Source organism: Heptranchias perlo, chromosome 19 (genome assembly GCF_035084215.1).
Source record: "Heptranchias perlo isolate sHepPer1 chromosome 19, sHepPer1.hap1, whole genome shotgun sequence".
Taxonomy (NCBI): domain Eukaryota; kingdom Metazoa; phylum Chordata; class Chondrichthyes; order Hexanchiformes; family Hexanchidae; genus Heptranchias; species Heptranchias perlo.
This window is the reverse complement of record NC_090343.1, coordinates 22183648-22200372: the sequence shown is the minus strand read 5'-3', so window position 1 is coordinate 22200372 and position 16725 is coordinate 22183648.

The following is a 16725-nucleotide window of genomic DNA, read 5'->3' as shown; positions in this document are numbered from 1 at the left end:
GACACTAATAACTCCATTGCTTTTCTGGTTAAAATTAGTTTATTCAGCATGAGTGAGGTATTGAATTGGAAACCATTCTAACCTACACCGTTCAATAACACACCACCCAGTACATTTATCCAGTAAACCATTGGGGAAGCCCAAGTCATTTGTTAAAAAGATTGGCAGCACGCCAGTAAGTTTCAAAATCTTGATCATGTGGCTGGGGAGCCACTGAACTCAGGCCAGGAAGTTCCACACAGAGTTGAAAAATAAAAATAAACTATAAAAGAGCCTTCAGCTATCTCAGTCCAACTCTCCAGAACTCCAATTTCCCTAAACTTCTTTGCCTTGCTACTTCTCTCTAAACCTATCTTTTTGGCAATGCTTTGATCATCTCTCCCAACTCTCCCAGTACTGTTCGATGTTTCTTCTCTGTGAAATACCTTGAGAGGTTTACTGCATTAAGGGCATTGTGTAAATGCAAGTTGCTGTTGTTGTAGTAATAAAAAACTTGTCACCCAAGATTACATTCATGTACTTCTTCGATGGTGGTTGAAGAGCCACGCTGGCAGTGAGAATGTCACCTGTTTGCTCACCATCTCATCCAAGTATTTATGCACGACCTTGGGAAATGTAAAATTGGGGCAGGAAGAAGAAAAATAAATGTTATAATGGGAAAAAAATATTTTTCATACAATGGGGTTGGCTTTTACTCCCGGGTGAGAATGCAACTTAAAAAACACTATACTTGCTAGTACAAACTGTGAACTAGTGAGCAGCCAACCCATTCCGGAACTGTAGCAGGGAGGCTCGACCGATTTTAACGGCTGAGAAATCAGTAGGAAGCGGCTGCTCGGCCGTTAAAATTGAGTGGCTCAGGGGCCACTGCCAGGGACGCACAGGAATGGTCCCCAGCACAAAGGAAGTGGATCGGAGGGGCTTGGCAGGGGAATGGTAGTCAGGGGAGGGAGTGGAGTAGCCCAGGGGCAGGAGAGGCCCAAGGTTTCTTTGTGGGACCTAAAGGAGCACTCCTGCTCCAGCAGCTTTGGCCTGGCGGGGAAACCAACACTGTCCCCAGCTCAGGCCTCAAGTAAAAGTAGCAGTCGGGCCACGATGACATAATTGGAGCCCGATCTACATATTTAAAGAAGGAACCCTCTGGCTTCTGGCGGGTGTACTTGCCGCCTGCAATGTTAAATTGTAGTCGGCCAGTTTGGGGCGGGAATGGAATGGGTAAGTACCCCGCTCCATTTTAACTGCCCACCTGCCCGGCTTCCGCCTTGCGAGGAGATTTAAAATCAACCCTAGTAGCAAGTACTAATCATGGAGTAAGAAACATAAATTCTCTATGTCTTTTGTTTTCTAAGTAAAGTTTAGTCATAGCGCAAGATTATAATCCATGCAGATCATAAATAAATCTTGTGGTGATTCCAGAGCAGTGTCACTTTGCCATGCAAAATGGGCCATTTTGCTTTCTTTTATGCACTGCTGATTGAGTAAAAATTAAAATCTCCCCAGATCTGCACAAATTTGTTTTTTTTTCAAATGGCTTGTTAATGGAGTTTGGAGCAGCTATCAAACATTTTAAGTCCTTGTAAACATTCAGAACTGCATTTTAATACACTCTGGCAGGCATGTTTTCTTGTACCATATACAGGAAATATTCAATTTTCCACTATGTCATCTTAATCCTTGCTGAAAAGATCTGCTAAAGGCAACCAATTAAACTGAAGCGTTTCCAAAACTTCAATAACTGAGACTGCACTGTGTTCACATTCAGATGATAGACACAAGCCCCGTCTCTAATCTTATCTACCAATCAGAGCATTGAAAAGCTTTAGTATCTGAATTGGTGCTGAGTCCATATTTCAGGTCTTTTTATCTTCAGGAAGACATTCTAACAAGGGATTGTATTCCGGAGTTACGATAACCTGCCCCTCAGCTAAACATTACTCACAAAATAAAGTGGGACACAGAAAGTTAATATGTTCCGCAGGGGTTAGCTGGGCTTTGTGGCCAATTTCATTAAAAAATATAAGAGAACAGTTAAATCACATACAGTAATGATATAAAATAATAAAAGGGCTGGATAGTGTTTGATATTGATATATTATTTCAATTTGACAGATTCGGGAGGACCAGGGTACATGTATTTAAATTGCGCAAAAGTAGGATAAAGCTAGATGTTAGGTGGTTCTTCTTTTCCCAGAGAGTACTGAGCCTCTGGGATACATTGCTGGCTGGTGCGGTGCATGGTACTCTCTGCATGCCTTCAAGATGGAGCTGGACCGGTTCTTGCCTGGGGCATAGATCGCATCATATGGAAAGTGAGTGGATTAACAGATAACAATGCATGGTCAATCTGATCTCCTGGACCAGTTTCGTTCACCTGAGTGGGTCGGAGAGGAATTTTCCCCCTTATCGGTCCTGGATTTTTTGCCTCTACCAGAAAACTACATGGCTGTGGGGCAGGGAGGAGAGGGTGGGTAGGAAGGGACCAGTCAGGATGGTCCAGCCATCATGAGTGCGGGGCAGGCTTGATGGACCAGCTGGTCTTTTCCTGCTCGTCATCTTTTTATGTTCGGATGTAATCAGATTCAACCATGTGATTCCAGTTTCCGGTGTTACCTATTAATTATTAAGCAGTGCTATATGGCAGTGACAACTGGTACTAGCATCAGCGCACTATACGCCTGACAGAAAAGCAGCAATAGTGAAAACATGGACAGCAACTGCCAGTCAACCCCAAATGGGCTGTTTGGGTCCATTAAACAAGTGGAAGAGTTTGCCTGTCTCCTGCTGACCTTACTAATCATTAATTCAGTCATCGGGACTGATTTAGTTTCCAGCAAGGGGCATCTTGGGCTATATAAAACTACCACCATTATGTTATTTCAGCATGAAATCTCAACAGTTCATCTCTCATTGAGCTCCCTTTTAAATAATTACTCCATGACACGAAACACTAGGAAAAAGAACTAAGGGATGATTTTTCGAAAGCCCGTCACCAGCAATGGAGGGAAAATCTTAAGACAGGGTGCCCGAGATTTCCCAATAACATGGCCAGTGGATGAGGCTCCCTGCTGGTATAACGCACTTATTAACTCAATCCTCCATTACAAGCAAAGCTGCTGCTACCAAGAAGTTTATCATTTAAAAATAAAAAATAATCTGACAGGGCAACAAACTCTAGCAGTTTCCTTCAGGAACTAATTATATTGTAGGTTAACTTAACAGTAGGGGTGTTACAATACAGCCAATCCAATCAAAGGAAACATTCAACACATGATCCGATTTTCACATACATATAGATGAAGGCATTGTAAGCTGGATGTGGTTACTGTTATAATTCATTTGGAGCCAGCTACTCTGCTATTAGATTTGAATTTGGAATTGTTAACTCGTGAAAAAATTTCTACTGTTACTTTACAAATAACATATTGCAAAAACACATTCGACACTCAAATAAACTGAATTTCTTCACAATTAAAGCAAACTAGTTAAAAACTTCAGAATGCAAAGTGGCCTTTTCAAAACATGTAGTGCACTATAAGAAGCATAAATATGCAACAAGACACACATTGCTACAGTGTGAAAAAACCTATCCCTGTGCGTGAGATTTGCATCTGTCAAAGGAGATGCTGAGCTGTAAAGTGTCAGTTTGGTTTGGTCGGTAGCACTTTCGTTGATTTGGAAAGTTATGGGTTCAAGCCCCACTACAGATTTCAGCATGTAATCTAGTTGGATACTCACAATGCAGTCCTCAGGAGCACTGCATTGTCAGAGGCGCAGTCATTTGGATGAGACATTAAATTAAGGACCAGTCTGATTGCTCAGGCGGATGCAAAGGATCCCATGGCATTATTTGAAGAGTGAGGAATATTGCCGTTGTCCAGGCGAACATTCCTCACTCAACTTACACCACCAAAAACAGATTATCTGATCATTCATTCATTTTCAGTTTGTGGGACATTTTTATTTCAGTATCGACATTTCATATCAGTTTGAGTATGCAATTTAGAGATATTCCCACATCAGTAGCAGAGAATGTTTCAACTAGCCAATGGGTTTGAGGCAGGACTGCAAGATAGTTTACCGGAGGCTGATCTGCTGAGAGCTGCGATACGTAAAGTTGCTCAAATCTTACTAAAAAGTTATTCCTTTTCATTTAATCTTGGATTAAAAAGAAGCCTGAAACAAGTTCAAAGTAAGAACATTGTTCCAAACGGGGTCATTTTGTAAAAAGCCCTATGACCAGTTTTCATTCTGCAGAGTTTTAAAATAATTATTTCAATCTGCTATAATGGTTGGGTAACACTGAAATATTTGGTGTCTGTCTCAGCTCTTACCCTTTTGTATTATACAAGATTCCCTTCATAAAGCAGAATGAAAATAATGTTTTTATTGAGAGCAGTACTCTCTTAAAAGCAACAACTTGCATTTATATGCTGCCTTTAAAATAAAAAAAACATCCCAAAGCACTTGAGTGCTAAATGGGATAGATTCAGAACAGATCTAGCAGCTCAAAACTGGGCATCCATGAGGCGCTGTGAGCCATCAGCAGCAGCAGAATTGTATTCCAGCACAATCTGTAACCTCATGGCCCGGCATATTCCTCACTCTACCATTACCAACAAGCCAGGGGATCAACCCTGGTTCAATGAGGAGTGTAGAAGAGCATGCCAGGAGCAGCACCAGGCATACCTAAAAATGAGGTGCCAACCTGGTGAAGCTACAACTCAGGACTACATGCATGCTAAACAGCGGAAGCAACATGCTATAGACAGAGCTAAGCGATTCCACAACCAACGGATCAGATCAAAGCTCTGCAGTCCTGCCACATCCAGTCGTGAATGGTGGTGGACAATTAAACAACTAACGGGACGAGGAGGCTCTGCAAACATCCCCATCCTCAATGATGGCGGAGTCCAGCACATGAGTGCAAAAGACAAGGCTGAAGCGTTTGCAACCATCTTCAGCCAGAAGTGCCGAGTGGATGATCCATCTCGGCCTCCTCCCGATATCCCCACCATCACAGAAGCCAGTCTTCAGCCAATTCGATTCACTCCACGTGATATCAAGAAACGGCTGAGTGCACTGGATACAGCAAAGGCTATGGGCCCCGACAACATCCCAGCTGTAGTGCTGAAGACTTGTGCTCCAGAACTAGCTGCGCCTCCAGCCAAGCTGTTCCAGTACAGCTACAACACTGGCATCTACCCGACAATGTGGAAAATTGCCCAGGTATGTCCTGTCCACAAAAAGCAGGACAAATCCAATCCGGCCAATTACCGCCCCATCAGTCTACTCTCAATCATCAGCAAAGTGATGGAAGGTGTCATCGACAGTGCTGTCAAGCGGCACTTACTCACCAATAACCGGCTCACCGATGCTCAGTTTGGGTTCCGCCAGGACCACTCGGCTCCAGACCTCATTACAGCCTTGGTCCAAACATGGACAAAAGAGCTGAATTCCAGAGGTGAGGTGAGAGTGACTGCCCTTGACATCAATGCAGCATTTGACCGTGTGTGGCACCAAGGAGCCCTCGTAAAATTGAAGTCAATGTGAATCAGGGGGAAAGCTCTCCAGTGGCTGGAGTCATACCTAGCACAAAGGAATATGGTAGTGGTTGTTGGAGGCCAATCATCTCAGGCCCCGGACATTGCTGCAGGAGTTCCTCAGGGCAGTGTCCTAGGCCCAACCATCTTCAGCTGCTTCATCAATGACCTTCCCTCCATCATAAGGTCAGAAATGGGGATGTTCGCTGATGACTGCACAGTGTTCAGTTCCATTCGCAACCCCTCAAATAATGAAGCAGTCCGAGCCCGCATGCAGCAAGACCTGGACAACATCCAGGCTTAGGCTCATAAGTGGCAAGTAACATTCGCGCCAGATAAGTGACAGGCAATGACCATCTCCAAGAAGAGAGAGTCTAACCACCTCCCCCTGACATTCAATGGCATTACCATCACCGAATCCCCCACCATCAACATCCTGGGGGTCACCATTGACCAGAAACTTAACTGGACCAGCCATATAAATACTGTGGCTACGAGAGCAGGTCAGAGGCTGGGTATTCTGTGGCGAGTGACTCACCTCCTGACTCCCCAAAGCCTTTCCACCATCTACAAGGCACAAGTCAGGAGTGTGATGGAATACTCTCCACTTGCCTGGATGAGTGCAGCTCCAACAACACTCAAGAAGCTCGACACCATCCAGGACAAATTGATTGGCACCCCATCCACCACCCTAAACATTCACTCCCTTCACCACCGGCACACAGTGGATGCAGTGTGTACCATCCACAGGATGCACTGCAGCAACTCGCCAAGGCTTCTTCGACAGCACCTCCCAAACCCGCGACCTCTACCACCTAGAAGGACAAGAGCAGCAGGTACATGGGAACAACACCACCTGCACGTTCCCCTCCAAGTCACACACCATCCCGACTTGGAAATATATCGCCGTTCCTTCATCGTTGCTGGGTCAAAATCCTGGAACTCCCTTCCTAACAGCACTGTGGGAGAACCTTCACCACACGGACTGCAGCGGTTCAAGAAGGCGGCTCACCACCACCTTCTCAAGGGCAATTAGGGATGGGCAATAAATCCCTGCCTCGCCAGCGACGCCCACATCCCATGAACGAATATAAAAAAAAGGTTGACACTCCACTGTAACACAGAGAGATTAGCACACTGTCGGAGGTGCTGCCTTTCGGATGAGATGTTAAACCGAGGCCCCATCTACTCTTTCAGGTGGACGCAGAAGATCCCATGGTACTATTCGAAGAAGAGCAGAGGAGTTCTCCCGATGTTCAGGCCAATATTTATCCCTGTACTAACACAATTAAGCAGAATATTTGGATATTTATCTCACTGCTGTTTCTGGGACATTGCTGAGTGCAAATTGGCTGCCATGTTTCCCTACATTGGCTGTGAAGCACTTTGGAATGTTCTACAGTCATGAAAAGCGCTATATAAATTCAAATTCTCACATTATAGATTCCCTGTGACATTGCACACAATGAGTTAGAGGTTATGCTGTTGCAAGGGATCGGGGAACACTGAAAAAATGTGGAAAGAAGTTTGTAACAGATCATCACAGAAACAGTGCAGTGTTTGGTTCCCGAAAAATCAATAGTGCTTTCTTTACCCACTGCAGGTAGATAAATAAATACCAGTTACATAAGTGAGTAGAAAGTCTTTGCTCATAATATGAGGGATCAGCTCTTTTTCTTCACTGTTCAGACTATGGAATTTTATAGTGGAAATATATCAGACTTAAGAAAAAAAATGAAACTAATTTGCATCTTTCCTTCTTTACTAAATATCCCTGCAACAGTATTTGGGGGGGGGGGGGGGAGGGAGAGAGAGAGAAAGATAGAAAAAAGAGAAAATCGAGGCAAGAGAATAGAGAAAAGAGGAGAGGTTGGCAACCGAACATCACAACTCTGCTCTCGACCCAAGACCTGTGATCAGTGCCATGGGAGATCTGCTGGTAAACAATTTTAATCTTGACCCAAATAGTAAGCTTGTTATTAAATATTTTCACATTACTTCAAAAACCAATACCAATCTTGTCTGAGAATTGCAAATTGCCAAGCTCTTCATTTACTTTAGCAACAACACTGGTTAGTTTAAAGTACAGAAACTGTGAGGCACCAATCAAGCACTTCAACATCAAATCCTTTTATATCTTATTAAGCATTACGTAATGCATAGGTTATTTATTGAACAGGAATAGTCTGTGCTCTTGCAGCTTGCACAGATACTGAGGCTGGATTAGGTCAGAGGCACACACAGTTCTAGAGTGCCATGACAGCTGAGTGCTTCAACTATTGCTGTAATTTATAACCCTACCCTACAGGTTTTCCAGCCCCAGCTGTTTGTGGAACAGAATATCATCTGCCTTTTGAAGGCGCTTATAAAAACAAAAAATAAGTGACAGTAACCAACATACTACATTTCATAAAAATTTATGTGCATATTCCCTGAATTACTCTTCAGTTTCCCCCCTCTCATTCCCCAAACCAACATATAAAATGCAGTCAACTGGACCTGGAGCAGGGGGTCTGGCTGTCAGAAGCTAATTGTAATGGTGCTGCTTGTGGTTGCTGGAATTCATCAGAGGAATGGAACGCAGAGATTTGTGTGGATTCTGCAAGCAATGTATATACTCTGTGCTGCCCTGTTGGGCTTATAATTATGAAGATTAGAACAATTTTTTTTTTGTATTCTCAAAAATTAAAAGTTTTATTATGCGAGTTCATATCCAATGTAATTTGGATTGAAAAGAAAAACTTGTTTTGATAACAAGGTTGGAATGTACAGCTGCAGCTGGTCCTATTTAAATAAATGGAATTGACAGACGGAATACTTGCACATTTTCTCAAGCGTACAATGTCTGAACACTTTGGGGGGAATTTTAACCCCCCCAGGCAGGGCGGGAGAGGGACAGAACGGGGGGGTTAAATTCTCAATGGGAAACCTGAACCTAACCTGCTGCGAACGTGCCTACTTCTGGTTTAACCAGAGCGGGTTGGGGGTTGGGCGAGTAACCCGCTCTCGAGAGGCAGGTCAGTAATTATAATACGTTAACGAGGCTCCACGCCTCAGATTTTCGCAACCATTTGGATTTAACACCTCCAGCATGGGTTTCCCGAGCTAAAGGGAGGCGAGAACTGCTGGATCCAGCACGCAAGTGTTTTTACAGCACTGCTTGTAGGTCAGGAGGAGCAGGAGAGCATTCCCCCACCCTGCCCCCACCCCCCTCAGCCCCTCAAGCCAGCCAGCCGCTAGGTGGGAAACTGAGTAAAAAAATTCTAACGACGTCCTGCCGTTAAATTCGGCAGGACTTCCGCCTTTCCCAGCTGCTGACAGGCACCCCCGCTCCCTCCCTGTAAATATCGAGGCCTTTGTAATTACAGCTCCAAATTTTATTTTGAGGCTTTGAATCTCAGTTTTCTTCCTCCAGCCTCCCCTTGGTTTCTTAGCCCAGACATAGGGTGCTGCTGGCATGGTAGACAATCAACCCAATCTCAAACGTCTGCCAAAGTAACTCTGAGCCTTGCACTGGGAGCTGCATAAAGATGGCCAGGTTAAATTCGTCCTTTAATCTTTTTCCTTCCTTCTACTCTCACTCATAGGGAAGGGCCTGCCACCTGCCCCAACTTAACACCTCCTTCCAACCAAGCAGAATGAGGAAATCAAACCTGGCTCCTAATTTTCTGTGGCATTACGTACTGCCTTTCTGTGGAGAGTTTACATTCTCAGCCTCATTTAAAAATCCCTGTACGGCCTTTCCAGAATCTACCACTGCAGCTTCCTCCAGCCCTACAGCCTAGCCTGTACTTTTTGGTCCTAAAGCTTTGGCCTCCCGCACGTCCTCTCCTCCATTATCAGTGGCAGAGCCTTCAGCTATGTTGGCTCTAGTCTGGGAAACTCCCTTCCTTAAATGTCATTATCTTCCTACTTCTTTAAAAACCTTGTCAAAATCCTTTCAACTGTTTTCAATCATCTCTCCTAATGTTCTGTATCTGCAAAGCTCCTCGAGACATTGGGCAGAATTTTCAAATTTAGCAGGTTATAAAGTGTGCAGTATATAGAATTGATACATAATTCTTAAATTAATGAAAAAATAATTTGCAAAGATATTCTTCAGTGTAACTCAATTTTCCAAGCCCAATTTCACAGCACTATCGACAAATTAGCCCCGATTTTAACCTAACCTGCCTGACAGGAATGGGGCCGAGTTGGGATGGAAGCCAGTTTTACAGCCCACCTTATTTCACGTTCCATTGAAGTCAATGGAGCATCGGGCAGGTTGTAAAATGGGAGTCAAACTAAAACCCACCTCATTAAGTTAAAATGGATTAAATTAAAATTGGGGCTATTATATTTTGCTTAATCTTGTCAGAGTGTCTTATTTTGGGCTTTACAATTGTACACATGCAGCTTTCACGATATTAGGACAAAATACAGGAAATAAGCACATCTTTGTTCTCCTTAGAGCGGAGAAGGTTAAGAGGAGATTTGATAGAAGTGTTCAAAATCATGAAGGGTTTAGATAAAGTAAATAAATATAAACTGTTCCCATTGGCAGAAGGGTCGAGAACCAGTGAACACAAATTTAAGGTGATTAGCAAAAGAACAAAAGGCGACATGAGAAAAAACATTTTTACGCAGCGAGTAGTTACGATCTGGAATGCGCTGCCTGAAAGGGTGATGGAAGTAGATTCAATCATGGCATTTAAAAAAGAATTGAGTAACTACTAGAGGGGAAAGATTTCAGGGCTACGGGGAAAGAGCAGGGGAATGGGACCAACTGGATTGCTCTTTCAAAGAGCCGGCACGGGCTCGATGGGCTAAATGGCCTCCTTCTGTGCTGTAACCATTCCATTATTCTGTGATCTTAAATTTTAACAAACCTGAATATAATCAAACTGGTAAATTACTAGTGGATCTCCCATTGTGTTGGTCACAGGAAGTCAAACGATATGCTGTCTTTTATGGACAGCAATGTTATATCATGTAACACACAATGTATTATTCTGCTGTTAAGATAGATCTCTGTATATCTGTCCTACATCTTTGCAGCCACAAGGTCTAATTGCTGCAAACTGGTCATCCTGAAGTTAATTTTTAAAAAATTCGTTCATGGGATGTGGGCGTCGCTGACAAGGCCGGCATTTATTGCCCATCCCCAATCGCCCTTGAGAAGGTGGTGGTGAGCCGCCTTCTTGAACCGCTGCAGTCCGCGTGGTGAAGGTTTTCCCACAGTACTGTTAGGTGGGGAGTTCCAGGATTTTCACCCAGTGACGATGAAGGAACGGCGATATATTTCCAAGTCGGGATGGTGTGTGGCTTGGAGGGGAACGTGCAGGTTGTGTTATTCCCATGTGCCTGCTGCCCATGTCCTTCTAGGTGGTAGAGATTGCGGGTTTGGGAGGTGCTGTCGAAGAAGCCTTGGTGAGTTGCTGCAGTGCATCCTGTGGATGGTACACACTGCAGCCACAGTGTGCCGGTGGTGAAGGGAGTGAATGTTTAGGGTGGTCGATGGGGTGCCAATCAAGTGGGCTGCTTTGTCCTGGATGGTGTTGAGCTTCTTGAGTGTTGTTGGAGCTGCACTCATCCAGGTAAGTGGAGAGTATTCCATCACACTCTTGACTTGTGCCTTGAAGATGGTGGAAAGGCTTTAGGGAGTCAGGAGGTGAGTCACTCGCTGCAGAATACCCAGCCTCTGACCTGCTCTTGTAGCCACAGTATTTATGTGGCTGGGCTAGTTAAATTTCTGGTCAATGGGATCCCCAGGATGTTGATGGTGAGGGATTCGGCGATGGTAATGCCGCTGAATGTCAAGAGGAGGTGATTAGACTCTCTCTTGTTGGAGATGGTCATTGCCTGGCACTAATGTTACTTGCCACTTATCAGCCCAAGCCTGGATGTTGTCCAGGTCTTGCTGCATGCGGGCACAGACTGCTTCATTATCTGAATGGAACTGAACACTGTGCAATCATCAACGAACATTTCCATTTCTGACCTTATGATGGAGGGGAGGTCATTGATGAAGCAGCTGAAGATGGTTGGGCCGACAACACTGCCATGAGGAACTCTTGCAGCAATGTCCTGGGGCTGAGATGATTGGCCTCCAACAACCATTACCATCTTCCTTTGTGCCAGGTGTGACTCCAGCCGCTGGAGAGTTTTCCCCCTGATTCCCATTGACTTCAATTTTACGAGGGCTCCTTGGTGCCACACTCATTCAAATGCTGCCTTGATGTCAAGGGCAGTCACTCTCACCTCACCACTGGAATTCAGCTCTTTTGTCCATGTTTGGACCAAGGCTGTAATGAGGTCTGGAGCCGAGTGGTCCTGGCAGAACCCAAACTGAGCATTGGTGAGCAGGTTATTGGTGAGTAAGTGCCGCTTGACAGCACTGTCGACGACACCTTCCATCACTTTGCTGATGATTGAGTGTAGACTGATGGGGCGGTAACTGGCCGGATTGGATTTGTCCTGCTTTTTGTGGATAGGACATAGCTGGGCAATTTTCCACATTGTCGGGTAGATGCCAGTGTTGTATCTGTACTGGAACAGCTTGGCTAGAGGCGCGGCTAGTTCTGGAACACAAGTCTTCAGCACTACAGCCAGGATGTTGTCGGGGCCCAGAGCCTTTGCTGTATCCAGTGCACTCAGCCGTTTCTTGATATCACGTGGAGTGAATCGAATTGGCTGAAGACTGGTTTCTGCGATGCTGGGGATATCGGGAGGAAGCCGAGATGGATCATCCACTCGGCACTTTTGGCTGATGGTGGTTGAGGCAAATAACTGGCTTTCTTTTTTTTTAAAAAGTGCAGTGAAAATATATATGTCATAACAGACACAATTCTGTTATTACACACACCAGGGATGGGCAATAAATGCCGGCCTTGCCAGCGACGCCCACATCCCGTGAACGAATAAAAAAAAACACTGAAGATATCACACTAAAATAGCATACTGAACACTCCATCTTTGGACATTCTCTAATCAAGATCCAGATTGATTACCAGCGAGGACTATTCTTGTGCTATCTGGCAAGAAATATCACCAATTCAGATCGTGTCCGTCCAATTTCTCGCACTTCTGCCCTCACCCCTTCCCCTCCCTCCCAGTACCACGATAGGGTCCCCTTGTCCTCACCTTCTACCCCACCAGCCTCCACATTCAACGGTTCATCCTCCACCATTTCCGCCACCTCCAGCATGATGCCACCACCAAACACATCTTCCCCTCCCCTCCCCATCTCCTTCAGCATTCCGAAAGGACTGCTCCCTCCGCGACACCCTGGTCCACTCTTCAGTGACCCCCAACAACCGCTCCCCTTCCCACAGCACCTTCCCTTGCAAGATGAAACACCTGCCCTTTCACCTCCTCCCTTCCCACCATCCAGGGCCCCAAACACTCCTTCTAGACGAAACAGCAATTACTTGTACTTCTTTCAATTTAGTATACTGTATTCGCTGCTCACCATGAGGTCTCCTCTACACTGGGGAGACCAAACGCAGATTGGGTGATCACTTTGCGGAACACCTCCATTCAGTCTGCAAGCGTGACTCTGAGCTTCCGGTCGCTTGCTATTTTAATTCTTCGTCCCACTCCCACTCTGACCTCTCATTCTTCGGCCTCTTACACTGTTCTAATGAAGTGGAGATGCCGGTGATGGACTGGGGTTGACAATTGTAAACAATTTTACAACACCAAGTTATAGTCCAGCAATTTTATTTGAAATTCACAAGCTTTCGGAGGCTTCCTCCTTCCTCAGGTGAATGCTGTGGAAATGAAATCCTCGAACCTCTCGCATTTATAAATCACAGAACAATACCTGGTGATTACAGACATTCTTTCCAACTGCCCGTTGCCAAGGCAATCAGTGTGCAGACAGACAGGTGTTACCTATAAGGTCTCCGAATATACAAACCACCAAAAAAACACAGAGATAGAGAGGCAGAAACATGGAAAAGACAGCAAATGACCCGTTATATTAAAGACAGATAACATTTGTTCGCTGGTGGGGTAACGTGCAGCGTGACATGAACCCAAAATCCCGGTTGAGGCCGTCCTCATGGGTGCGGAACTTGGCTATCAATTTCTGCTCGACGATTTTGCGTTGTCGTGTGTCTCGAAGGCCGCCTTGGAGTACGCTTACCCGAAGGTCGGTGGCTGAATGTCCTTGACTGCTGAAGTGTTCCCCGACTGGGAGGGAACCCTCCTGTCTGGCGATTGTTGCGCGGTGTCCGTTCATCCGTTGTCGCAGCGTCTGCATGGTCTCGCCAATGTACCATGCTCTGGGGCATCCTTTCCTGCAACGTATGAGGTAGACAACGTTGGCCGAGTCACAGGAGTATGAACCATGCACCTGGTGGGTGGTGTCCTCTTGTGTGATGGTGGTATCTGTGTCGATGATCTGGCATGTCTTGCAGAGGTTACCGTGGCAGGGTTGTGTTGTGTCGTGGACGCTGTTCTCCTGAAAGCTAGGTAATTTGCTGCGAGCGATGGTTTGTTTGAGGTTGGGTGGCTGTTTAAAGGCGAGTAGTGGAGGTGTGGGGATGGCCATAGCGAGGTGTTCGTCGTCATTGATGACATGTTGAAGGCTGCGGAGAACATGGCGTAGTTTCTCCGCTCCGGGGAAGTACTGGACGACAAAGGGTACTCTGTTGGTTGCGTCCCGTGTTCGTCTCCTGAGGAGGTCTATGCGATTTTTCGCTGTGGCCCGTCGGAACTGTCGATCGATGAGTCGAGCGTCATATCCCGTTCTTACTAGGGCGTCTTTCAGCGTCTGTAGGTGTCCATCGCGTTCCTCCTCGTCTGAGCAGACCCTGTGTATTCGCAGCGCCTGTCCATAGGGGATGGCCTCTTTGACGTGGTTAGGGTGGAAGCTGGAAAAGTGGAGCATCGTGAGGTTGTCCGTGGGCTTGCGGTAGAGTGAGGTGCTGAGGTGCCCGTCTTTGATGGAGATTCGTGTGTCCAAGAAAGAAACTGATTCTGAGGAGTAGTCCATGGTGAGCTTGATGGTGGGATGGAACTTGTTGATGTTATCGTGTAGTCTCTTTAGTGATTCCTCGCCGTGGGTCCATAGAGAGAAAATGTCGTCGATATATCTGGTGTATAGTGTTGGTTGGAGGTCCTGTGCAGTGAAGATGTCCTGCTCGAACTTGTGCATGAAAATGTTGGCGTATTCGGGTGCGAATTTGGTCCCCATGGCTGTTCCGTGTGTTTGGGTAAAGAACTGGTTATCGAAGGTGAAGACATTGTGATCCAGGATGAAGCGGATGAGTTGTAGGATGGCGTCTGGAGATTGGCTGTTGTTGGTGTTGAGTATTGATGCTGTCGCAGCGATGCCGTCATCGTGGGGAATACTGGTGTAGAGTGCCGAGACGTCCATCGTGGTGAGAAGTGTTCCTGGTTCAACTGGTCCGTGGGTACTGAGTTTTTGTAGGAAGTCTGTAGTGTCGCGACAGAAGCTGGGGGTTCCCTGTACGATGGGTTTCAGGATGCCCTCGATGTATACAGAGAGGTTCTCACACAGGGTTCCGTTGCCTGATATGATAGGACGTCCGGGTGTGTTGGCTTTGTTTATCTTTGGGAGGCAGTAGAAGTCTCCCACGCGGGGAGTATGTGGGATGAAAGTGCGTAGGATGCTTTGAAGGTCTGGATTGAAGGTCTTGATCAGTTTGTTGAGCTGGTGGGTGTGTCCTTTGGTCGGATCTGCGGGTAACCGTCTGTAGTGTTCCTGGTTGTCCAGTTGTCGGTATGCTTCTTTGCAATAGTCCGTTCTGTTCTGTATGACGATGGCTCCTCCTTTGTCCGCTGGTTTGATGACGATGTTGCGGTTGGTCTTGAGAGCGTTGATGGCGTTGCGTTGTGCTCGGGTGACATTCTGGACTGTCTTCTGAGTGCGGCTGATGAATCTGGCATTGGCGCATTTCCTGACAGCTTGAGCATACATGTCCAGCATACACGTCAATGCCAGATTCATCAGTACCCTTTGTCGTCCAGTACTTCCCCGGAGCGGAGAAACTACGCCATGTTCTCCGCAGCCTTCAACATGTCATCAATGACGACGAACACCTCGCTATGGCCATCCCCACACCTCCACTACTCGCCTTTAAACAGCCACCCAACCTCAAACAGACCATCGTTCGCAGCAAATTACCCAGCTTTCAGGAGAACAGCGTCCACGACACCACACAACCCTGCCACGGTAACCTCTGCAAGACATGCCAGATCATCGACACAGATACCACCATCACACGAGAGGACACCACCCACCAGGTGCATGGTTCATACTCCTGTGACTCGGCCAACGTTGTCTACCTCATACGTTGCAGGAAAGGATGCCCCAGAGCATGGTACATTGGTGAGACCATGCAGACACTGCGACAACGGATGAACGGACACCGCGCAACAATCGCCAGACAGGAGGGTTTCCTCCCAGTCGGGGAACACTTCAGCAGTCAAGGACATTCAGCCACCGACCTTCGGGTAAGCGTACTCCAAGGCAGCCTTCGAGACACACGACAACGCAAAATCGTCGAGCAGAAATTGATAGCCAAGTTCCGCACCCATGAGGACGGCCTCAACCGGGATCTTGGGTTCATGTCACGCTACACGTTACCCCACCAGCGAACAAATGTTATCTGTCTTTAATATAACGGGTCATTTGCTGTCTTTTCCATGTTTCTGCCTCTCTATCTCTGTGTTTTTTTGGTGGTTTGTATATTCGGAGACCTTATAGGTAACACCTGTCTGTCTGCACACTGATTGCCTTGGCAACGGGCAGTTGGAAAGAATGTCTGTAATCACCAGGTATTGTTCTGTGATTTATAAATGCGAGAGGTTCGAGGATTTCATTTCCACAGCATTCACCTGAGGAAGGAGGAAGCCTCCGAAAGCTTGTGAATTTCAAATAAAATTGCTGGACTATAACTTGGTGTTGTAAAATTGTTTACAATTGTTCTAATGAAGCTCAATGGAAGCTCGAGGAACAGCACCTCATTTTTCAATTAGGCACTTTACTACCTTCCAGACTCAACATTGGTTTCAATAACTTCAGATTATAACCACTGCTCCCATTTTTTCAGACAGCAGGTGCTGGTAATGGTTCTGATGTTGCCATTTACAGCTCCTCTAGACCTATCTTTTGTTTCTTTACTAGTCCCATTATGACCCTCCTTTGCCTTTCACCATCATCCCTTTTGTCGTT